Source organism: Micromys minutus, assembly GCF_963924665.1.
Source record: "Micromys minutus genome assembly, chromosome: 15".
Classification (NCBI taxonomy): domain Eukaryota; kingdom Metazoa; phylum Chordata; class Mammalia; order Rodentia; family Muridae; genus Micromys; species Micromys minutus.
The window spans coordinates 49642498-49668111 of record NC_137984.1 but is presented as its reverse complement, the minus strand read 5'-3'; the positions used below and the strand labels follow the sequence as shown (position 1 = coordinate 49668111).

Sequence of the window (25614 nt, the reverse complement as noted above, 5' to 3'; positions counted from 1 at the left end):
ACCAGAAGTCTCTTAGTAAGAAAATGGTTTCCTAGGAGACAGTTAACTGTTCAGTTCATAGTTTCTCTATAGAGATGGTTGGTGACCTGTTGCCCTCTGGACAAGACTCCTGGGTCCTGTCTTGCCTCCCTCCTAACATTTGGTTGGCTTACATCACAGAATTCCTGTGGATTCTGTGGGAGTATTTTGTTTTATGCTGTTTTTCTCTACATAGCCCTGTCTGTCTTGAAACTCACTCTGTAGACCAGGCTGCCCTCAAACACGGAGATCCATGTGTCTCTGCCTCCCAAAGGTGTGTGCAACTACCATTCAGCTTGTTAGAGCCTTTTGTAGGTACAGGTGCTACACAAAGGTTACTGTGGTTGTAGTAGTGGGAGTTGTCCTGGTCAACTACCAACACTGTTGCTACTATACCCCCCCCAGGTGTGTGTGTGTGTGTGTGTGTTTCTCTCCCCACCTCCTTGTGTGTATGTGTAATGCACATACAACAGCCTTTCCTCCCACATTGTCTGAGACAGGACCTCTTAATATTAGCCATGGAAAATGCCAGGCTAGCTAGCCCATGAGCTTCCAGGATTCTCCTCTGTCCAATGGCCAACCTGCAAAAGGAGAACTGGGCTTACAGAGCTGCTCTTGTGTCTGGTTTTTCACAGGTTCGTGGGTTAAAAACAAAGGTTCTCACAGTTTCACGGCAGTGTCTTTTTCTGAAACCATCTCTCCATCCCTGCCTGATGTTGTTACTAATATTAATATGGCTGGTCCGTCTATGAGAGGAATTGTGTACTGTATGCTATATCACAGGATGGTTGAACATTTATCCATTTGGACATTTACCCATTCTATACTCATAAGGGACTCAACTTTCCTTCTATCCCCACTTTGTGGGTCCTGCTGGTTTTTTCATTTTACATTTGCAGAAGCTGAGTCCAAGGCTGACTTACCTCGATTAAAGAGCTAGCGAGAAGTGAAGTGGGTAAGAATCTCAGTGCCCTCCTCCTCCTCCTAAATTACATTTTATGGAAGGTGGTCTATAGTAGATGTAGAGTCAGTTTTGACCTTCCCTACTTGGAGCCCAGGGATTCAAGCTTAGGTTGTGAAGTTTGGCAGCAGGCACCTTTCCATGCTGAGCCCTCCTGCTGGTCCTAAAGCTTAGCACTCAGTCATCGTGTGGTGTAATGCACGTGGCACCCAGTGAATCTATGGCGTGGATCACTGTTATCAGAGAGCTCCTTCCCGCCAATGTGGCCATCAGAGCCTTTGCTTATGGTCCTTGTCTTTCCGTGTTTGGCCCTTCAGCCCAGACCCGTCAAGGACAGTGCCTCTTCATTCTGTGTCTTTATGAGACTTGGTCCTTCCTCCTTCACAAGCCCTCGAAGCGCAGCTCATGTGTTAGGGCTCCCCTCTTCAGGTTGCTTATTGTGTATTTGAAAATGAATTCCGAGCTCCCACTGAAGCAACTTTCCACAGGCTTGTGTCCCTTTAACAGGATACAGTTATGAGGACCATGAGAAAGCCTTTGCTCTGCCCCTCCCTTTTTGGGTAGTAAAGATCATAGACCACATTGAACCAGGATTTCCAAGTTAGAGGAAACCAGGCTGAAACCTTGTTCTTCTGCAGCTTTCTGCAAAGCCAAATGCCTACTCAAGCTACCAACTACCTTTTCCTGAAAGAAAAACAAAGCAAAACAAGTAATTGCAGAAATGTAACTGTTACCCAGAAATGAGAGAGAGAGAGAGAGAGAGAGAGGAGATCAACCTGAGCATAAGAGCCAAAAGGGACAGGGACCCTGGAATGTGAACAGACACTCTGGATGCTGTGTTTCAGTGGCCATGTCAGGCTGACACAACTAAGAAGAAGGAACCTTAACTGAGAGCTTGCCTTACCAGACTTTCCTGTGTGCTTGTCTATGGGGCGTTCTCTTGTAGGCTGACGGATGTGGGAGGACTCAGCCTACTGTGAACAGTGCTGCCCCTGGTCCCTAAGATGTAGAAGGGCAGTTGGTCAAGCCAGTGAGCTCTTCTATGGTCTGCTTCAAATCCTTCCTTGAGTTCCTGCTTTAGGTTCCCTCAATGACAGGCTAAAACCTGTAAGACAAAACACACACACACACACACACACACAAACACACACACACACACACACACAGATATACACACAGATGGACATATACACACAGACGGACACATACACACAGAAACATAGACACACACAGACATACACATATACAGAGACACACACAGGCATACACACAGACACATAGAGACACACAGACACAGAGCACATATACATACATACATACACAAAACATAGACACACACAGAGACACACACAGACACACACACACAGACACAAACACACAGATACACACACACACACACGCAGACATACACACAGACGGACGTATACACACAGATGGACACATACACACAGAAACACAGACACACACAGACATGCAAATATACAGAGACATACACACAGACACAGATACACAGCCACACAGAGAGACACACATACAGAGACACACACAGGCATACACACAGACACATAGAGACACACAGACACAGAGCACATATACATACATACATACACAAAACATAGACACAGAGACACACACAGACACACACACACAGACACAAATACACAGACACACACAGAGACACACATGCAGACAGACAGTCACACACAGAGACACAGAAACAAACACAGAGTAGAATTTTATATTAACAATTAGAAAGGAAGAAGAGGCAAAATGGATTCTACTTGTAGATCCGACCTAGCGCCTGTTCCAGAGAATAACATTTAAAGGTGATGTCAGTGTGGTTTTTTAAATGGCTCGAGTTTAATCCTATACTGTCAAAAGGCATGGGTGGCATTTCAGCAATCTATCCCGATGGCTGTGTGGGTGTCACACTCCAATGTTTCCATCATAAAATGATTCTCAGGTAACTTAACGATATCAATAGTTAAAGAGCAGAGAATTGAGCCTGCCTAGGTTTGGCAAAAAACAAAGCAGAAACGAGACCAGTTTAAATGCCTCCTTTACTATAACTACTTGGAAACTTAGGTTTTCTTAAGAACAATTTTTTTTGAGACAGGAAAAAGAGTCTCTCTGTATAGTCCCCAATGTCTGGACCTTACTATGTGGACCAGGCTGGCCTCAAACTCACAGAAATCCACCTGCCTCTGCCTCCTAGTTCTGGGATTAAAGGTGTGTGTCACCATACCTGGTGAGGGCATAATTTTCAAATCTGATTTTTTCATTCATTTTACATTGAACTTCAATAAACTGGACAAATTAGTCGGTGCTACAGGAAGAGGTGAGGACAGTTTCCAACTTTGCCTATCACTGTGGTAGGAGGGAATTAACTACCTTTGAGCTCTACCATCTTTGAAAAAAGAGAAAAGAGACTATCCAGTTAGTCCAGTGACAGTGTCCCCCAGCCAAGATCGAGAAGTGTGGCTAAAGCAAGGCTGGAAAGAAAGCCAGAAGCAAATTCGAGCATCTTAAAACTGAGAGATCACACTCAGTCTAGAAATAAGAAGGAAAAATCTCCACGAAAACCAAAACCAAGGCCCCTTTTCAGCTGCCCCTTGGTAGGCAGTCAGCGTGTGACTCAGGTGCCCTTTCCAAAGTGTCATGGTGGCCCTGAGAGGAAGGGAGGCTTTCTTGTCACCACAAGTTTAAATTAAATCCCACCTCGACAAACATCACTCACTGAAAATCTTCATAAAGGCGATATGGCAAAAATCTTTGCTGATAGAGTGCAGATTTGAGTTGAAATTTAACACAACAAAATTTCGGGGGGAACACTCTTGCCCATTTCCTGAGGTTTGATTGCTGTTCTGTAATACGTGGCTCGGTCTTTTCAGCGTGTTTGGAGATCTTATGGTCATCCATAAGGAAAAACTACTGGTTTCTTTTTAAATATTTATCCTCCCTCTAGTAATATTATACACACAAAAATCTCAGTGTTGGCCCTCGGAGGAGAGCCCCCAGGTCCAGTGTTCAGCTGACTTTGTGTGGACACAGTGACTGTGTGCAAAGAATAAATATTTAAATCGTGGGATGAGCAAGCATTAGAAAAATCCTGGAGACACTTCCCTTTGTTAATCTCCTTAAGCTTGAATTTCTGCCTTTTAGTTTTTGCCTCTTGTCATCCATCCTAACTAGTGGCCATTTTGAGGACAAGGTACTGTCACCTGCTAATCTGCAGAAAGGGACCCGGGATGAGAACCCCCTGCAGTTGCTTCCTTGTTGGTTCTGGTGCTGCCAATAGATCGTGGATGTTCAGATGATCTTAACGCTGAAGCAGCATTACCAACCTGTGTAATTTTAGAGTTTCCCAGTCTCCATCTCCGCTGACACCGCCGTGCCTAGGGAAGTAATGATGATGATTTTTAGCATCCCTGGGGTCTAAAATGTCTCCTCCGAGATGAGGCTGGCCCAGTGGCAGGGGGTAAGCCCACAGCTCCCCCTCGAGCACTTTGTTGGCAGCAATTCCAAGTCTGCCTTTGGATCTCAGTAAGCTGGGAGGTGAGGGTAGAGAGCCCAGAGGGAGGGGCGGTAAAGTGCCCAGGGAGATGGAGAACAACACAGGGGCTGAGATGAGGGAAAGGCAGCCATCTTTTTTCGGAGACACGGGAAGATGGGTAAAAGTGCCGGGGAGGGGGAGAATTAGGAAGAGCTAGATGGACTAAAAATGACATGCTTTGGAGTAGCTATTCTGAGCCCGGCCCCATTTTCTTCAGTCCTGCTGGTTTTGGCTTCCCATGGCGTTAGTGTCCACCCCAAGGGGACACGCTTCCCTGGTCCGTTAGTGTGAGGCAGGCCCTGTCCAAGAGCTGGTGTTTGTTGTCCGAAGCCACATGCATTGTAGTTTATCGCTGAGAGTTGTGATTTTTAAAAGTGTATAATCCCCGACCTTCTCGAAGATGCCTTAAGTTACTGCTGTGTAGTTAGTGTGCTATTAAAAAATAAAACCAAAAATAATTATCCTTAAAGTGTGTGGGGTGCAGTGGAATGGGAGAGAACTGCGTTGGACCCAAAGCCAAAAGTTCTTGGGAAAATGGGGATTGGAGGATGTCAGGATGGGCAAAGAGAAAGACGTGACAAGAAAGGCTTCCCTTCACCTGTCTGGATTCTTCACAGCAGCCCAGGGGATGCTGTGCCCACTCTGATGAGACAGTGGAGACCCTTGAGAAGTTCATGCTCGGATAAATGAGGGAAGTTGGCTTAGTTTGGTCCATCAACTTAGGCCACCAAGTAAACAGCTTTGAGTTAGCCAAAGTATCTTTTGCTAAGATTGAGGGTGTGGGATTGAGCTTGCTTTTTCTGGTAAAGAATTTTGTAGAATGCAATAAATTGGCACCTTTACGCATTGGCAGTTTGGGGAGAAAAATGTGCTTACTTGCTAAGCTGACATAAAAATAACATTTAGCAACATTGGGAGTCTCCTATCCCAGTCTTAAAAAGCAGCCTTAAAGTGAAAAGATGGGCGTGACACTCACAAAATATTATTATCTTACTAATAGAGTAATGAGTTCCCTTCTTCAGTTTGGGCTGTCATTCTCACTACACTGTCTAAAATGAACCTTTTCCCATAATAGCTCCTTATTTAAAAATGTATCCATGTGCTTCAGGGATTCATCCAGTACCACCAAGGAGAGGGGCAAATTCAGCCAGCACAGGACCAGGGTCTAAGGAGAAGGCTCTCTGCACCTAAGTACAAACATTAATGTGTCACCCCCAGAAGAACAGTATTTACTACTTTGCTCTGCTCCCTGGCTTTGAGGCATATCTGGCCCGTGGGGAAAATGCTGCCAGGATGGCAGTGGATTTGAGGGAGGAGCCATGAATGGATGAGGCCAAGGGTGTTGCTCTGAGGTAGAGAACTCACAAGTCCTAGCCATTTCTCCCTAGAGGAGTTTGTTCCCATTGAGAAGGCGGGTCTCTGCCCTTATGGGGGAAGCAGGGCAGTTGGGTGCAGGGGTTCTATAGCTCACCCCTTGTAAGTTGGGGAAGATGCTTCACTCGGGACCAGTGGCTTCGCCGCAAAGGCCAGACGTCTTTGGGAAAAACAGATGCTGTCCAAGGAATAATGGAAACTATGCAAAAAATACAAGGAAAGAAAGACAGGGACAGTGCGGGGGAGAAAAGAGGGAGGGAGAGAGAGAGAGAGAGAGAGAGAGAGAGAGAGAGAGAGAGAGAGGGGAGGGGGAGATTATGAAGTCTGTCTGTAGAACTCTCCCAGGAACACATGAATCATCAAAAAGGTTCCAGAGTTACAGCCAGGAAGTATTTATGGCAATCGGAGCAGAGGGCAGTAACACGAACATGAAGAGGAAGGAGGGACAGCAGAAATAACGCCGTCCGGCATTAACAAATAGGGAGAGAAGCTTAATGATTATGTGCAAGTGACGGAGCTATTGATGGCAAAATAGCTGAGCTGCTGAACTGCTTTTTAAACCTGGCCTTTTAAGAAGACAAATATGGATAATTAAACAGTAATAAAGGCCTGTTTTTGTTGGAGAGAGGGAGAGAGGAATGGAGGGAGAGGGAATGAAGAAGACAAAAGAAATAAACGGGCCACGTCTGGAGACAGTATGCCATGTTAGCCGGGGTTAATGCAAGTAGTAATGGATTCATCATTGTCGGGAAGATGTCCTGTGGAAACTGGAAAGATAATGAGAGGTGAGAGAGAAAGGATGCAGACTTAACCCTAAGGTGTCTAGACTACCCCCAGCAGAGATGTCACAGGCCATCAAAGCACAGATGCTGTTTATCTGTGAGCCACCTTGTGCAGGTTCCTTACCCAGGGAACCTGTAGAGTATGACCACCAGAGAGAGAGACCACACAGGTGCCTTCCTCTTTCAGCCTTCTGTATCCCAGACTCACTCATCTGTAGCTTGAATATCGTTTTAGGAGACACTCTGTAATAGTTTACAGAACAAGAGCCCCTGAATAATGAACTTCTAAGTCAAACCAGTCCCAGCTCGACACCAAACACAGTACCTGCCTTAGTAAAAATGCCGAGGGTGTTTGTTGGGTGCGTAAATGAATGGGGAGCCGACATTGCACACCAGTCAACATTGGAAGGAAGTAGCATAGGATGTGTGTGGGGTGTTGCAGCGTGAGCCACGGACAACAGATTTATATAGCTTCTTTGATTGCTCTAAATTAATCGATCTTGTGCTTTGGAAAAAAAATCACAAAACTATAGACAAAAAAAAGGGCATTGGTTATATTATCATTTTTAAACACACCCAGCCATTAGTAGAAGACTGGTAGCAGGTCTCAGGAACCGTCACTCAGAAATGCACTGGGATTGAGTCGAATGTGGCAGATTGATTGAAAATTGCCTGAAGCGACGGACGCACCATGATAAATAGCGCCACACTAGGCTTCAAGGAGGTGTGGGCCTGCGTTCAGCTGGTCTTTTTCTTCTCACAATCTTCATTAATTATCTGGGACAGGGTGTAAACAGCATATTCATTAGGTTTGTAGAAGCTAAGTAGAGAGGCATTTTCTAGTAGTTGTGGCAAGCCATAATATAAAGCTTGCCTGCTTGGGAGTGGTGCACTCAGTGACTAAACCCAACATGGCGGAGTTGGCTTTGGTCAGAGCTCAGTCTCAGGCAATCTAGGTGGTGAGATTCATCAGAGCTACTTAGTGATCCAAGGCTTGCTTAGCATTTATGAGGCTCTGGATTCAACCCCCAATACTGGTTAATTAATTAAGTAAGAATTTAAGGTGAAAGATCACGAGAGCTACTAACTATAGCAGGGTAAGATGAAGAAGGTGCTTTATTCGAGGCACAGCTGTGAGAGTTGGGAATGGGGTGAGGAGGGATGGAATTCCATAGAGCTGGGAAGTCCTATTGCTATGCTATAAGGAAAACATTTGGAGGAAAACCCATAAAGGGGACTAGACTAGGGGCTCGTCAGGGCTGGCCGCAAGCACTACCACACTTCTGCCTGAAGGCAGAGACTTTCTCCAGGAACGAAGTATCACAAACAGCAGAGCGAGGGAGCCCAGTGCACACTCAGTTGTCAATGGCACCCGAGCCTCTCACTATTATGTGTGGGGTTTATGTGTGTGTGTGTGTGTTGTGTGCTACATGTGGTATGTGTGTATGTATGCTGTGTATGGTATATGTATGTGGTGTGTGTGTGGTATGTGTTTACACATGTGCACATTTTTGGCAAAGGTTAAAAGAGGACATCAGATGTCTTCATATATATATATATATATATTTTTTTTTTTTTTTTTTTGAGACAGGGTTTCTCTGTGTAGCTCTGGCTCTCCTGGAACTCACTTTATAGATCAGGCTGGCCAAGAAGTCAGAGATCTGCCTGCCTCTGCCTCCTGAGTGCTGTGACCAAAGGCAAGTACCACCACGCTTGGCTCTCTTTGTACTTTTTTCTGTGCTCCCCTGAGGCTGGGTTCCACTCTGGACTTGAAGATTTTCTGTGTTAAGGTGAGGCTAGATACCATCTTCTGTCCCACTATCCTCATAATGATCTGAGGACCAGTATCCCAGAATCATTCCTAACTGCCTAAGAAAGCAGTGCAGGTGGAAGCATGGATCAGACATCGATTTTATGATACTAAGCAATTAGCAACAACCAGATGTCTTATAAGAAAAGTAACTAGAAGAGTTTACTGTTTCCACTTGACAGGGTGGTGTCCTGCCATTAATAGATATTCATGAAAAACCAAAACAGGAAAATATCACATTTATTTGTTTTTATTCTGTGTGAATAGACGTTCACCACATAAGTGCTTCTTGCTCAGAGCTCTCCAAAGATGCCTGAACGTAGTGTTGGATGCCCTGGGACTGGAGTTACAGTACAGTTGTGAGCCACTGTGTGGGCGCTGGGAATTGAACCTGGGTCCTTGGAGGGAGCAGCCAGTTCTTGTGATCATTGAGCCATCTCTCTGACAGCAAATATCACATTTTAACTCAGATGACAAAAGCAGAATTTACCAGCAAGTGTAATTCTGTGCAACAAACCAGCTCATCTTTAGACACAAAAGGGTTGTCCACATAGGGAAGAGGAGAAGACACTAAGAAATTGAGGATCTGTAGAGTGTGATCTATGAATTAGTGTGGGAGTTATTCATACCTCCGAATGCTTTCATTTGTGTTTTGATATTTTGCTTTGCAGAATTTCCCTCAAATGCACTTAGGGGAGTCATGGTTGACTATGTGGTCATTTTCTTTGAAAAAAAAACCCAATTTCTATTTATCACCTATGGCTATCCCACCTTAAATGTTCCTGATCTTGTCTGATTCCCGATTATTAAAGGGTTGTAGTTGTCCTGAAGGCACACCTATTAAAGCACCGTTCTTCTTGAACACCAAGAAGAACTGTGGCTTGGCTTTACGGGGCTGTAACTTTATGAGTGAGAACCCACCAGTGACGTAATGCAGAAGAGCTGAGCACACACCAAGTGACATAATGCAGAAGAGCTGAGCACACACCACCAGTGATGTAATGCAGAAGAACTGAACACACACCACCAGTGACGTAATGCAGAAGAGCTGAACACACACCAAGTGATGTAATGCAGAAGAGCTGAGCACACACCACCAGTGACGTAATGCAGAAGAGCTGAGCACACATGCTCATCTAGGGACCTTGGCAGTTGAGCTGATGACATCTGAGGACAGGGAACCAACCACATAGGGTAGACATGGAGCCCAGACTCAATGCTTTTAGTGTCCTCCAGAGAAGGTAAAAATACTGAGAAGGGTGGACACTCCTAAAGGGAGGTAAAAGAAGAGATGGTCATCTAGAGTGGGCAGGGAATCTCGTCAAAATCTCCCCCAAACAAGGTCAGCTCTGAGGCTGTGGGCCTTTGCCTTGCGTTTCTGTGTGACTAGGCCCCCTCCCCCCCGCCAGCTCTCACAGTCAGCCCTCTCTCCCTTTCCCTGCCTTTGCAGAAGACAGCAGCCTGCCCTGTACCCGACTAATTGCTCCGGTATTTTGTTTTCAAACCACTTCAGCTACCATGCAGTTCGTTGTGTCATGATGAAAATCCGTCTGTGTTTATTATCAAAATATTTTAAGAATCACGACATTGTTACATATGCAGAAGCTTGGAGTAGTGCAGTGTCCCCTGTGTGCCACCACTGGAACTGAGTAGTTATTAAGGCGTTCTCAACCTGTCCCTCCTTATTCTCGTTAACACAAAAGGACACCACACCATTTCACCTAGTGTACTGCAGACTGCTTCTCTAAATGGTGCCAATTTCTGGGGCTAGAGACATGGCTCGGGCGTTAGAGAGCATACTGCTCTTGCAGAGGACCCAAGTTCAATTCCCTATATCCATCCACACAGTGGCTCATTATTGCCTGAAGCCCCAGTTACAGGTGATCGCAAGCCCTTCCCACAGGCTCTTGCAAGCACGCAGTGTATTTCTATACACCCAGGCACATACCCATCCCTACACGTGAAATCTATACATTTTTTAAAAGTGAGTTTGTTTTTTATATTACCACATTCTCATTAGCAATAGTGTGTTGGCAACGTCTAATATCTAATCCATAATCAAATTTCTTCTATAAGACCCCCCCAAACCATCTTTGCCAACTTGTATTTATCAATTAGACTCCAGCAAAGTCTGTCTTTGATTGTTTGTTTTTGGAGACAGGGTTTCTCTGTGTAGCCCAAACTGTCCTGGAACTTGATTGTAGCCGAGGCTGTCCTTGAACTCACAGAGATTGGCTTGCTAAAGGCGTACACCACCACAGCCTGGGTAGCAAAGTCTATCTTTATTGTTAGGTTCTCTGAAGTTTTTGTAAAATACCAGTATGTTCCCTTGACCCTTCTCCCATGGAGGACATTTTTTTTAGTGTCTTCAGAGTAGTGGGAAAGTCTGGCAAGTGAGCTCGTGGACAGTTAATTTAGCTTGCATCGGCTTCTTTGAGAAAGTTTTCGATATTGCAGCTGTGTCTGTCTCATGTTTCTCTCAGACATTAGGAGGGGACGTTCATAGCACCGGGAGAGGCTGTTGGATGATGAGGCTCTGGATCCGTTTCTTTCGCAAGTCAGGCCTGTCCCCTTTGCTCTCCCTTAGCTGAAGCCCAGAGATCAAAACTTTCCTTTTCTTTAATTGTATTATAGAGTCCCTGACTTTCCAAATTACAGCCCTCTGTGCTTTGATGACCAAGGTTTAGATGTTTCAAAAAGTAAACAAGACGCCTGGCTCAGTTGCACAGATTCAGAGGACTCAATTCCCAGCACCCACATGGTGGCTCACAACCATCTGTAATGGGATCACATGCCCTCTTCTAGTGTGTCTGAAGACCATGTATTCATACACATAAAATAAATAAATTAAAAGAACAAAACCCAAACCACAACAACAACAACAACAACAACAACAACACACACACACACACACACACACACACACACACACACACAGCTTTCCATAGCTGAGTAAACCTGAGGAATGCTTTGGGGTCCCCCCCCCAGCCCAGGATAATGAGGTCTCAGTGAGGGAAGGCATCTGTTGAGCACACAAGTCTCTGTTAACAGGGCATTCTGATCAACCTGTCTGCTAACATAACCTGCGCAGAAAAATTCTGAGAACACGGGAACGTGTGGAGAGCTCACCAAACGCCCATCTTCTTTTCCTGTGTGACTTGAAGTTCTCACTGAACTGAACCGTTAGGGACAGATCCGGAAGGATCTGGTCCTGTACTGCTTACGGGCTGTGCCAGCCGCCCGGTTCTTCCGTGGCTGGGGCTACAGCATAGGAACTGAGGTCTACAGAGGCCCCCTGCGGCTTGCCCTCCCTAAGCCCATCTCAGGAGTTCTCTGGTCACCCAGAGACACTGACACAATGGGTCCTTTACACACTCACATCCAGACCTCCATGTTCCAGCTAAGCATTCATGTTCCAAAGACTGCTGGGGCAGGAACAGAGGCAGAGAGTGCAGGGGTCGCTGAAACAAGCTTGCATTTGTTTTTGAAAACATGTTGGCATTCAGACACGATTCTTTTTGTGTATTTCCACTTAAATATGCAAACTTAATAAACATTATTCACCCAGAGCACAGAGATGAAGCAAAGCCTTATACATGACTCTCGGGCCACATTCTTAGATGTGTTCCCTTGAAATGTCAGTTCTGATGTTTCAGCTCTAAAAAACTGACTACAATCAAGAGGATTCTTCCTAATATTTTAAAAAAAAGAGTGTTCTTTACCCAAATGTGTAAAGCTTTCACTTCCTACGTTTATTTGTATGTTATTTTGCTTTCAAACAGGGATAAAACGGAAGGTTATCGAGTTAGAGATGGAATTTTTTTCCATTCTTGTTTTTACAGAAAAAGTATGTAATGATATAATTAATAGGGGGCGGCACCCATTCCTGTGGACACAACTCCTGCCCCACGGAGCAGTGCAAACCATGGATCACACACCCTAGTTTTCTAAGTATGCCCCAAAAAAACGCAAGGGCTTCAGTAGAGTTCATTGAGCAGCCAAACATGAATATTAATAACACAGAAAATCAATAAGGGACCTCACAAGGAATGGTAGATTCACTTAGTTCTAGAGCCGGGAATCTGTGGAGGCCAGAGTGTCTCCTGACCTGCCTCCTCTCTCTCAATGGTGCCCACCGCACGTTTATACTCTGGTAGACTTAGCAAACTGAGGTGGGTGATCCAAGGGTTGTATCTACTGGAATGGCGTCTGTCCTTCCCCACAATGCCTCCAATCTCCCCCACTTTCTACTTACTTCCATGGGAAATGAAGATCTCAGGTTATGAACAGCTTATTCTGGTACTGTCTGGGCCCTTCCAGGGACCGTGTTCTCAAAGCATGGTACTCCCATGTCATCCCACTAAAATGGACCTCCCCACTTACTAACAAACTATACATTCGGGAGCAGAATCTATCAGTGTGCTTGTGTGCGTATGGAACGTGTTCCAAGATCAGCAGAGGCTGTCCAGTGTTTTGCTCTGATACTCTCTGCCTTCGAATCTCGAGAGGGTCTCTCAGTGAACCTGAACTTCACTGATGGCCAGCGAGCCCCAGCCATCCTGTGTGTCTGCCAAATATAAGGCTGAGATTGCACACCTGTCTAGCCACACCCAGCTTTTTACATAGGTGTTGGTGATTCCAATTCTGGCCCGCCTTCTTTCAAAGCAAGCTCCCCTAGACACTGAGCCATGTCTCCTGTGTGTGTGTGTGTGTGTGTGTTTGTGTGATGTATTTATTTTATGTATGTTAGTATACTTTACACTGTAGCTGTCCTCAGACACACCAGTAGAGGGCATCAGACCCCATTAGAGATGGTTGTGAGCTACCATCCGGTTACTGGGAATTGAACTCAGGACCTCTGGAAGAACAGTTGGACAGTTGGTACTCTTAACTGCTGAGCCATCTCTCCAAATGTATGTATGTATGTATGTATGTATGTATGTGTGCATGTATGTATGTATGTATGTATGTATGTATGTATGGCAAAAGTAGGAAATACAGATAAATGATCTTGCCATTTGGGAGTTTGAGACCTAGAAGTGATCACTTAGCCACTTGGTACCTTAGCTTTGTCATATTATATCCTGGGAACAGTAGTGTAACCTTGCAGGAACATACAGGGACTACAGTGCTTCAGAGGCACCTGACCCACGGCACCCGAGCAAAGGTTGATGCTAAGAACTTCCAGAAAAGGGTTCTTTTCTCTCCCATCCCCATTTGATTTCCGGTACATAAGTCTTCCGTGCTCACTTCTGGACCGCGCACAGTTTAAGACGTCAGAATAGCTCGTCTGAGCTCACACAGCTCTGGAATGGTTAAATTGGAATTCACAGCCGGTAAAACTCCAAAGCCTGTCCTACGTAGCGCAGAGGCAGAAACACAAATGCAGGCAGTGTTGCTGTGTGTACTTCTCAGGGTGTACAGGAAACAAGCAGTCCTTTGCACCTTTGTGTGATTGCTTTGTGGGTTTCCACTTTCTGCCTTTGCAAATGTCTGCCTTCATTTTGTTCCACGGGCAGCTAGCTGAGTTTGGGACTTTGGTCTTTTCACCTCACCCAAACTTCAGTTTAGGAAAATTGATGAGAGTCGGCTTTTTTTTTTCCCCATTTTTTTTTCTGCTGTATTGGGCCTCATGGCAAGTTTTACAATTTCAGTGTCTAGCAAGCAGTATCTGAGAAGAGCTTGAATGAAGCCCTTAGACCCTCTTTGTGCCAGCATTCTGGTCTCCTCAGGTGTTCGGCACCAAAACCAAAAACCAAAACCCACCAAAACTAAACAGGTAAACAGGCAAGCCCTGAACAAAGAGTTCCACAACATGATTCCCCATCTCCTCTGTGCTGTAAAAAAAGATTCCTGTCAGAAATCATGGTGAACAAATCCAGGAGTATGCGTCCCATTGCCCCTCTGGTAGACAATACCAGCACTAATCAAGTGCACAGTCAGCCTCAAATCAAGTTCCGAGGCACAGTTCCAATCAGCCTACTGACTGGAAGGAGGAGAGAAGCCTCCCTTCTCTCTTCCTAGTTGTCAGCTGGTCTCCTGATCCTCTAGGAAAAGCCGGGATGTTTGCATTAGGTTATTTACATAGGCACTTCTTTCCTGGAGAAAAATGGCTGCAGGTTAGAGGACTCAGCCTCGTTAATGCTTAACTCTGAGTAAACAGGGCAGGTCATGGCTGTTGTTAATACTTCTTGATGTGAGCGACACACAAGTCCACAGAGGTCAGAGGGAGAGCGCAGGGCTACTGCTGGCGGTGAAGAGATCCCTTTGAAATGAGAAAAAAAAAAGCTCTAACTGCATCCTGTGTCTTAAGGTCTCTGTCACCAAAACAGCTGCTTCCCTTAAAGCTGGTATTTGAAGGTGTGTAGTCTCTGCATGAAAAAGAAGTAAACCTGGTCGCACACGTCTGTAGTCAGAGGTTGAACTCTCTAAGGCTTTTCCCCTTTCCTCAGGTAAATTAAGCAGGCAGAGCAAGCAATTTAAAGAGTGTGAGCTAGGCACCCTTACAAAGGAGTGGTTACTTTGTGTCTATTTTAGGGCGGTGCAGGCTCTGCCAGAATGAATTGTGGTGCATCAAGAGTATCCTTTCAGGGTTTCTGGAAAGATTCCTAGGCTCCTGGATTATACCGCGAGAAGATAAACTACTCAGTGTCTGCTGGGCTCTTTCCCATGTGGTTGACCAGTGCAGACACCGGAGCACTCAACGGAGTGTACGAGGAGCATGTGTGTAGGAACCGGCTGTCCATTCCTTCCTTCCCTTTCTATCTCTCTTGGGATGTTTGCTGAGGATGTGCTATGGGCCAGTCCCCTTTTGTCCATAAAGGAAGCCTGGGTCCAGTGGTGGACAACAGTGAAGGAAAGAGGGCATTGCTATTTGGTAAAATAATTATTTAAATTAGTATCTTAAAATTATGCTTTCGACAGTTTTCTGAGGGACCTGGGGAGGGTTTCGTACACACTCGCACGCGCACACACACAGTGTGCTTGAAGAGTTCTTATGTAGTTGGTCAAAGTATTGATTGAGAGAAAATTTCAAGACCAAGAGGACATATGCTGTCACTGAGAAAGACACTGGATGGTGATGGGAACTGCGGTCAATGCAGGAGGTCTAAGGGCGAACGAAATAAGATCACCTAACAGAAAGCAACGTGGACCCTAGTTGGTCAGGAGGTTGAGCTATAAACAAGCTGGAAGAGAAGGAACAAAATCTCCAGTTATTAACTTAACATATATTAGCAATTTGAGCAGAGGTTTCACAAGACTTGACTATTTTTAAACAATACTTTGTCTGACCTTTTGTCTCTTTCATTCCTAACTCACTGTTAGTTCTTTCTGGGTTACTGATAATTATGAGAAGTCGAGAAAGTGTGCCGATTTGTGTGCAGCCTAGAGGAATGGGTTTAGCAATTTGTAGAGGCTTAAAAACACTACTGTCCACGTGCAGCACAAAAGTGGCGAAAACATTGACTGTGGAATCATTCATTTCTCAGTCTATTTGTTTAAAATTAAACTCCACGGGGCTGGAGACAGTGCTTACAGCTCTGCCAGGAAACTGGGATTCTGTTCCCAGCACATATATCAGGTGGGCCATATTGGCCTCTTTCTCAACTCCAGGGAACCAGATGTCCTCTTTCGGCAGCCTCTCAAACTAGTATACACACTTACACACACAAGCATGTACAAGCACGCGCGCGCGCGCGCGCGCGCACACACACACACACACACACACACAGACAGAGGCAGACAGAGAGACAGACACAGAGAAACAGAAACACAGAGATACAGAGCGAAATATAAATAAAGAAAATCATTAAAACATAGGCAGCAAGAAAACCATTTCTAGTTCATTTTCCTGTCATCCTCAATTTGGCACAGTCCCGGATCATAAACTATCAGCAATTCTCGTGGCCGTGTTAACGAATGAGTGGAAAAGAGTTAACCCTGGTGAGACAAATTACTGGCTAGTCCCCTTCACAGAGAATTATCTGCAAGAAAGGAGTTGTAGGAAAGTTGACGCTGTATTTTCCCCAAGGCCTTATTTAGAATAAGTAATTCAGGCTTAAATAGCTGCCCTGTGCTCTTTCCTGTTCTTTCTGCACAGGGCATTGGTATGTTAAGAGGAACAGTTCCCCTCCTAACACTACACATCACTGTCTCCTGGAGCTTTCGCTTGAGTCAGTGGGTGACACCTAATGTTCTAACTTGGTTTTGGAGGATGTGATACGTTGCTATAATGTGTTTTGATCAACAAAGTCTCCACTCCACTCCCCCTGCTCCTCCCCTAACTCCATCCGCACACCACACTTGAACTTCATGTACTCCTTTCCAACCCTCCGAGTCCACCCGTGTTACCCATATGCACATTGGTTATGGCTGTTCACCGGGACATCGGCAACAATGACAGGCTATATTCTGGAAGAAAACTGACCTTCCCCCAGCATCCTTCAGCTCCCAGCGACTCCCTAGTCAGCCATGCTTGGACTCTGGCTCACTAGACCTAGCGTAGGCCCTGTGTCTGCAGTAGCTGCTGAGTTTACATGTCTGAGCTCACATGTGCAACTGCCCCATCATGTCCAGAAAACATTTTTTCCCTACAGTCATGCATTTGAGGGAACAATACCTGATAACTGTGTAGCTTTCTGTTGTTTGGACATATTGCTGTTTATGAAATCTCTCCATGCCGGGCATTAAGCTGGCCCTTGGTTTTGCACAGTGATCTGTGTACCTAAATTCTCATAGACATTCCTGCTTTGATCAACCACCTTCTTGTAAACTTTGTCTGCATTAGGCTTCTTGGCAGCCCTGGTTTTTAATTCACTCTTAGGCCCTTCTCGTTTTCACTCTCTTCTCTGTAGCTTTGGCTGGATGTTTATGTCAACCAGCTTAACAAACGTGCCTGTGGTGTGTCCTGAAGGGTATGGGGAAGTCAGAGCACTGTTAGATGCTGAGCCCTTAGTTCTTCTGGCCTGGACGATATAGGGTAAGTCGGAGTACTGTTATATGTCGAGCCCTTTAGAAAGCCGACTGGGAAAAACCGCAAAGTTGTCATTCAGATTCGGAAACCCAGTTTAGCAGAGCATATGGGAAGAAATTTCCAAATTAAGTAACTTCTGGAATTTTGCTGGTGAGAATGACTTAGTCCACACATGCGCAGAAGCCTCGTCGAAGCTGAGAAATGCTCCCGGGAAAGCTAGAGATTGAATGGGGTGTACACCACACTCGTGTGGGAAAGGATATGGTGACTGAGTGCTGTTGTTAGCAGAGTTAGCCTAGGGTCCTAAAGTCACACAAGGGTCTCTAGATTGAGAAGAGAGAGTATGTTGATTGCCTTCAAGAACTTAACTAAAGAGTAGGGAAGTAAGACTCAGTTCCTAAAACATTCTGGTAAGAAGGCAGATCACAATTAGGCTCCCCTGGATTTGAACCCCTTGTCATTCTTACAGAAAATGCTATGCGCCATGATTTCTCCCCTGTGTATGCACACAATTCCTTAGGAAGGTCTGAGGTTGTATGGCTCTGAGTAAGTTACCTGATTTCATTTAACCATAGTTTATCATCTGTAAAATTGAAACAGTACCTATAGTTACTTTTAAAAAAATGCATAAAGCACCTAGCAAGTGATCAGCTAAGAGGCAGATAGTTTCTCATAAAAGACAAAATGGTCTCATAGGAATCCACAGGACTCAGGAGGAGCCTGATGGTTAGTGGGGATAACGAAGGTGTCACAGAAGAGCCTTCGGCCTTAAAGGACAGTCAGAATTTCCGATGCCAATGGAAGAACAAGGGGAAGACAGTCCCTAGAAGAAATGATGTGCACTGGGAAGAGAAAGAAAGAGTGCCAGTGTACGCTTATGGGCTATCGGCAGACAACACAGACAGAGAACAAGGGTGACTGAGACGCCTGGTGTCCTCGGCGTGCTAACCATTTTGCTTTTAAAACTTTTGATTGATATTTTGTAGAAGGGAAATACAGTGGAAAAGTGATTTTCTGCTAGTAAACTAGCCATACCTTGCCATATGTTCAGATAAAGTGTCTATTAAGTGCTGGGGACACCGCATTGCACTTTGACACTTTTGGGCTTGGCTTTTGTTGTATAGATGCTTTTCCTTACTCTTAATTGAAAGTGGTTAGCTATATTAATCTGGATGGAGGTGATTTTTGTGTGTGTGTGTGGAGAGTGGGACATGTCCCTTCACCGGGGCGTCTTTTCTGTGACGGAGTGGGTTTGTTTTCACTTTCACTGTGTGAGGAAGGTAGAGGCCTGAATTAATGGGCGCTGATCCTCACTCCGTGGTGGTGTCTTAGTGCCTCCCATGGGATGCTGCCAGGAAGCTCCTATCACTGGATGTGAGGAGGAAGGAGGGGTTAGAACCTACAGCTGGAAAGCTTAGGCTAGGCTCAGGTCCTGGGAGCCTCAGTGTCGGATTGGGTCGTGGTTTTGGACATACTTCGTTTAGCAACGTCCGTTGCAGGATGCTTCACATGGCCTTTAGGAGCACTTGTCTGGAGGTGAAGTTCAGGAAAAAACTTAATGCTGGGCCTGTGGGAACTTTGCAGATGTAGCCACGGGTTCTCTGCTTTGGACAGAAGTGAAGAAGATAAAGGGGAAGGGGTGATGGGAAGACAGGGTGAACGGGCCTACAGCTAAGCCAAGACCATCAGTGCCTCAGGGTCCTCCCAGGTATGGCCCTTGTCCCAGTCGGTACCATACAGTACGGCTGGCTGCTTTTTGACATTCTGGGAAATAAGACTTAGACTTCACAAGCAAAGCCCTGCTTTTCAACCCAAAGGGTACTGATTCCTTATCTTCCATTCTCTCTGATTAAATGGGATCTCCAACGCAATTTTTTTTTTTTTTTTTTTTTTTTTTGGTTGGAAAACTCACAAGAATTGTTTTTCAAAAACTTGCTATTTTAAGTTTAAGATCCCTTGCTGATAAGAAAATTCATCTGATTAAAGAGCTATTAAGTAATATGGAATGGCTCGAAGCATCTCTAGGCCTTGTCCCCCTTTGAGATGTAGACAACTTACTTCTCTAATGCAGAGTAGAAATTAACAGCCCCACTAATTGAGAACGTTTAATACTTTAAGTTGGAAGATATTTTCATGATAATTTTTATGGAAAAATTTTCTCTCTTTTTTTTTCTAGAGGTCGAATAGATTGAATAGCAGAATAAATTGTTAAATATGCTGTCTTCTCCTTTATACTAATTTTCCCATCTATAAACAAGTACAATTTATACAAAAATAACTAATCTTAAACCTATTAACTTTAATAGAGTCACTAATTCTGTGAAGGTGTGTGTGTGTGTATGTGTATGTATGTGTGTGTGTATGTGTGTACATGGTAAGAAAGTTGCAGTAAAACTACTTAATTCCCTTTCATTTCTTTTCTTTGTAAAGTTGTATGAGTTAAAGTTTTGGGTCTTCTATATGTCGTCAAATGGGAAAATTGTTTTATGTGTTTCCCTTAATTCAAATTAGAAATACTTTGATATTTTATCAGGTGCATCACCATCCTCCCCTCAAAATACTTTGACACTTCCGTTTTATTGATCCGAGGGGTTTTTCCTAACATGATTAGGTCTTGTGAAAAGGTTGTAGATATATGTGACCATACTAAAACCCTTCAAGGGGCAGGATTGAGACGGTTACATTTATTGACTTTGTTCTCATTGGTGACGTGCTTGAAAACGAACAGTATCTCTTTAAATAATAATAATTTTAAAAAGACACTTAGTTTTCATTTTCAAGTTGTTCAGCAGATCTGCTTCCCAGAAAGAGAAGGAGTTAAAAGGCAGCTGTCATTCAAACCAACTAAGCACACATAATTGTGGCTCTACTGTGACGGCGTGCTGACATTGGGGAAACACTTCTGGGGCTGAGGGGGCTGTGGAAGTGTGAGGACCCAAGTTCACTTCCACAGAACTCAAAACGAAAAGCCAGGCTTGGTGGTCCCTTCCTACAACACCAGTGCTGGAGAGAACCAGGCTGGTCTTTGAGACGTGCATGTAGTCAAAAGTCTTTCCTTAAAATAATAAGATGGAGAGAGAGTAAGGCAGTGGACATCAACTGGTGAGCACAGGTTCTTATGCACACACATGCACACTCACATACACCTATACACACATGCACACTCACACACATGCACACACACTTGTACATACACACAAAGGAGAGGAAACACTTGCATAAGAAAAATACAAATACTTGCACACACTGAATATCCTCAGTCAAAACACCTGATTTGAACCTGTCCCTTCTTCCAGTGCCAGGCACACACTTGAGAGAGAACCTCTCTCACCAAGACCTCGAACTATCCAGGGGGCCTCTTATCTGCAGCAAGGAGGCTTTGCAGGAGCGAGTGTGGCAGAGAGAAAAGCCCGAAGCTTTCCGGGACTCCATACCTCGTTAAGAAGAAGGTGTGAGCCTTAGAAGGAGGAAGGCTAGGTCCTCACTCCTTAGCTGAAAACAGTTTCTCTCACTACAAACCTGCTTAGCTTCCTGTCAGCCAGCTTCTTGCTCAGGCGGTGGCACATCCAGCTTGGTATACATCGCATGGTACATGTCCACCGTGGAATACATCACATGGTACATGTCCACCTTGGAATACATCACATGGTACATGTCCACCTTGGAATACATCGCATGGTACATGTCCAGCTTGGAATACATTATATGGTACATGTTCAGCTTAGAATACATCACATGGTACATGTCCACCATGGAATACATCGCATGGTACAGTGCGGAGAGACCTGCTGGCCAGAAACTTTAGTTGATATCTTGTGACTTTACACAGCTGCTTGGGGTTTTGTGCATCCTGTAAAGTACTGGTTGTCGACTTTCTCCGGGTTGTGGTTTTTATCTTTCTACTCACTTCCTTATCTATGAATCATTGAATAGTTCTGACACAAATAGTAGGTGCTTTTTAGAATATTGACTGAATAAAGTTGTGCCTACATTGTTAAGAATACTTGACTTGACTTGGGGAGAACTTCTTAGTGAAATGATATTTAAAATGCACTGTTACAGGGATGGAGAGGTAGCCCAGTGGTTAAGAATGTGCACTGCTCTTCCAAGGGACCTGAGTTCAGTTCCCAGCACCCACCTCAGGTGGCTCCCAACTGTCTTCAATGACAGTCGCAGGGAGAGCTGATGTTTCTGGCTTCTGAGACACATGCACACACAATTAAAACTAATAAAAATGTCAACATCTTTAAAAATCTCTTATTATAAGCACATTCTGCAGTCAAATAAGAGAGCAGCTCACATAAGGATTCTTAAGCATGCATCCGTGTGGTTAATTGAGGACAAGAAAAATTAACAGGGAATAAGCTCTTGCTAGTGAGAATAAGAGGCCCAGGACAAAGGCTGGGAGAACGCCTTGTGCGCTGCACTGTGTGCAGACTAGGAAAGTGGGTCAGGAGTGGAGCGAGATGTGCAGGGAGGGCTGAGGGAAGGCTCCTTCTCCAGAGAAGCCAGACACTTGCCTCAGCAGGAGGCCTGTGGGATCCTGGGGCTTACTGCTTCTAAATGTGACTCCTCTGTGGCTCTCCGGCCATTTTCATTTAGTAACCCAAACTTCTAGTGACCTTTGTTTCAGCTGCTGTCTGACCTCCGGACCTGATGCAAATGCTTGCTGTGTGTTGAATGTCTGTCACAGTATTACGTTAAGAGCTCCAGCTAGAAGCTAATGTTAAGTCACTGCCTGAAAGGTGTTAACATTTAGGAAATAAGGGTGTCTTAAAATTTTAAAGTATTGGAGGATGGGGAGAAGATTCAGTCAGTAAAGTGCCAGGCGGCCATGTGGACCCAGACATCCATATGACATGTCAGGCACGGTGGCTTGGGTCTGCAATCCCAGCACTGGGAGATGCAGACAAGATTATCTTGAGGCTCGCTAGGGAGGATCTCTGAGTCGGTGACTACCAGGTCCAGTGAGAGACCATGTCTCAAAAGAGAAGATTGAGAGTATTGAAAAAAGACACCTGATTTTGACCTCTGGTCTACACACACACACACACACACACACACACACACACAGCAAACCAAAAAAGAACTCAGTATTAAGTCAGATATACATACTGTAATTTATGGACAATTTCACGGTCCCTTTCCTGTCAAATTAATTTGTAAAGAGATTTTTCTGTGGGCAAATATACCAGAAGATTTCCATCTTGTGGAGGCCGACAGACTAGACCTGACAGAAATGTGTGCTCTAGCAGGAGAATGCAGTCTGGTGCTAGGTTAATGATCATGGCAGGGGTGGGGAGAAGGAAGGCTGTTTATCGATATAACTTCATCTCTCTTTTTTTTCCATCTCATAAATTGTATTTGTTTATGGGAGAAAGACACATGAGGATTAGCCAGAAGATGAACTGTGTATACTCACATCTGAAAATCAATATGGAGGCCGGCTTTGAACTTGTGAGAAACAAAAGACTGAAGACTGAGAGCTGTCGTCTGTTTTGTCTTTTCTCAGCAGCTCTTAGGTTAGCTTCACTTCCTGCTCAGTGCCGTTGGTACAGGGTAAAATGTGTTCCCAATAAACCTATTTTATTTGAAGAAAAAATAAAAGTTCGGTCAGAAAATGTTTGGTCCACACGTGACAACCTTGTGGGAAAGGGTATCCACCTGTAAACAGGCCACAAAAACATTTTAAAAATATTCTAACTCTGAGATTGCCCCGGGTAAACATCACAAATATTAACCCTAGACACTTGGAATCTCTTTTCTCTGCAGTTTAAATTGACTTAGCACCACCTAACAATGCCATTTCTTACTGACGAAAAATTCTTCCTGACAGCAAGGCCAAAATAAATGACTGTGAGTGACTGGATTAAGGTGACCTTGGGGGCCAGCCTTTAAAAGGCCAGTGGCTTTAGACCGTGGCAGTGGTTTTGGAGGTTGGGGAGATGAAAGAATGTGGCTTCTCCTAGATATCAGGGCAGGAGTCAGAAGGTCAGGCCTGGCGCGCTGTGACACTACTACCTTGCTTCCGTGGACTCTGTCAGCCATGATGAAAGTATTTGACCAGCCGGTTGTTCCCAGGCTGCCTGACATGATGGCTTTAAAATACCCCGTTCAGTTCCAAACAGCTCAATTTAAAACAGGCAAGAAGGGGCCCGGGTGTGGTTTTATGCTTGCCGTACAAGTACCACGAGGACCTCTCCTTGTAAAAAGCCATGTGTGGTGGCACAGGCCTGTCATCCCAGTGCTGGGGAGGCAGAGACAGAAGAGACCCAGGAAGAGCCACCCCAGGTCCCTGTGAAAGACAAATCTGGGTGGGTTACTACCGAGGAGCAATCTGTTGTTCCGTGGCTTTTCCGTTCACATGTGATCATGCACACATGTAAGCACACGTGCAAAATGGTTGAGAAGTCAAAAGAAACTTCCAGAAACTCATGTTTTCAGTGGCCATTTCTTCCTGCGAGGTAGCTGATGTGGTCTTCCCTGAAATAATGACATAAGCTAACAGTTCCTATTGTCACTTTGCTGTGTTTCAAACCCCTTGTTATTTCAGCTACTGGGAACTGGTATTAGATGAGTACCAGGAAGCAAAAGCTGAAATGATCATGATTTCTAAGAAGGGCCTGCCTGTTTCATTTCCACGTAGGTTTTCTGCTCTTTAATGAGTACAGATTATTTTCTTCAAGTTGACGGTAGAATTTTAGCTGCCACAGCTCTTCTTACTCTCACCCTATGTCCTCTTTTACTCCCAGTCCTTCCGTCTAACTGTGCTCTGTGGGCAAACCAGTGCCTATGGCAACCTATGAACAAGGATGCTTCGACACAATGCAGACAGGGCCCTTTGGTGTTTTCTTCACACACTGCCCACCCCCGTAAGGACATCTCTGTGTCATAGTACCTGTGACCTCACAGGCACCTTTTCAAAGCCATCACTTGCCTCTCTCCCAGTTGGGTCAGCTTCCCCTCACTGGGACCAAACACCCAAGGTAGCTGACAATAATAGAAGAAAGCTTTGAATTCACAGTTCCCACAGTTTCAAAGGATTCGGTCCTCGATCAGGTCCCATGGCTTTGGGCCTATAACAGAGCAGCATACCATGTCGGAGGAAATATGTTAATAGAAAACACCTTACCTCATGGTTGCCAGGAAGGTAAAGAGAGACCCTTGGAAGGGTCAGGGTCCCAGAGACCTTCAGGGACATTCCTTCAATGGGTTAACTCTTGCTTTTTCTTCCAAATGCACTACCACCTCTGGAGCCTTCATCCACTGAGCTTCTGGGGCAAGAGCTGGGGGATCAAAGCATCCAGTTTACCACCTTCATCAAGGGTCCAGTTCCTCAGGGGTCGATATTCCCCTGTGTACGGGCCTCTCGGGAAGATTCCATATGTTAATATATCCAGGCCTCTTAGTTTAGTGCCTGGCTAAGGGCAGGGTCCATGGGATTGTCTGCCAGGATTATGTGTTATTATTATGTTTTATTATTTTAATCTGACAGAGTATCAGATTCTGATTTGCACTGGTAGACGATAGGTTAGCAATTGTTTGCCCTTTTGTGGTTAGCAGAAGGAACTCAGTTGAACGAGACGACATCCCAACAGCCCTGTTCCTGCTCTACCACAGACATCTGGAGATGTCCTTAGGTAACTTCTTGTTTACTCGTGCAGCCAGGAGAGGAATCTACTGCAGGTTTCTCCTCTGTCCTCTCCACTCACGGCACCGTAGAATTCGTGCCAAAGTAGGATACTTTTCAGCCTCTCATCTGTTCTAATAAAAAGAGACAACTTATTCTTTAAATTCCACTTCGACCTAGAAAACATTTGCACAGACATTCTTTGGTAAACTTTAAGCAAAAGATGAGCGTTCACAGCCTAAAACTTTCAGGGGCACATGATGTGTTTACCCACGTGTTGCTTTAAAACTGGCCACTGTTTCTCACAAGCTGCCTTGAGCTTTAGTTATGCCACAGGGCGATGTCTGGTCATTACTGGGGGATGGCTGAGGATGCAGCCGGTGCCAGTGAATGACCAGGCCCTGGCTCCATCCACTCTGCAGAAATGGAAAGCAAGGAAACGTGAACAGTTTTACTTCAGCCTGACTCCCTTGCAAGTTCCTCTTCTTCAGACCAACAGGAAGGAGGAAGGA

General features: G+C 44.9%; 1 protein-coding gene across 1 annotated transcript in view; it reads left to right on the top strand.

The window, feature by feature from the left end:
• The window catches only part of MAML3 (mastermind like transcriptional coactivator 3), a gene marked incomplete at its 5' end in the record, with an annotated part of 408005 nt that overhangs the window by 109792 nt on the left and 272599 nt on the right, over positions 1-25614 (top strand). The gene's annotated exons all lie outside the window — the stretch shown is intronic.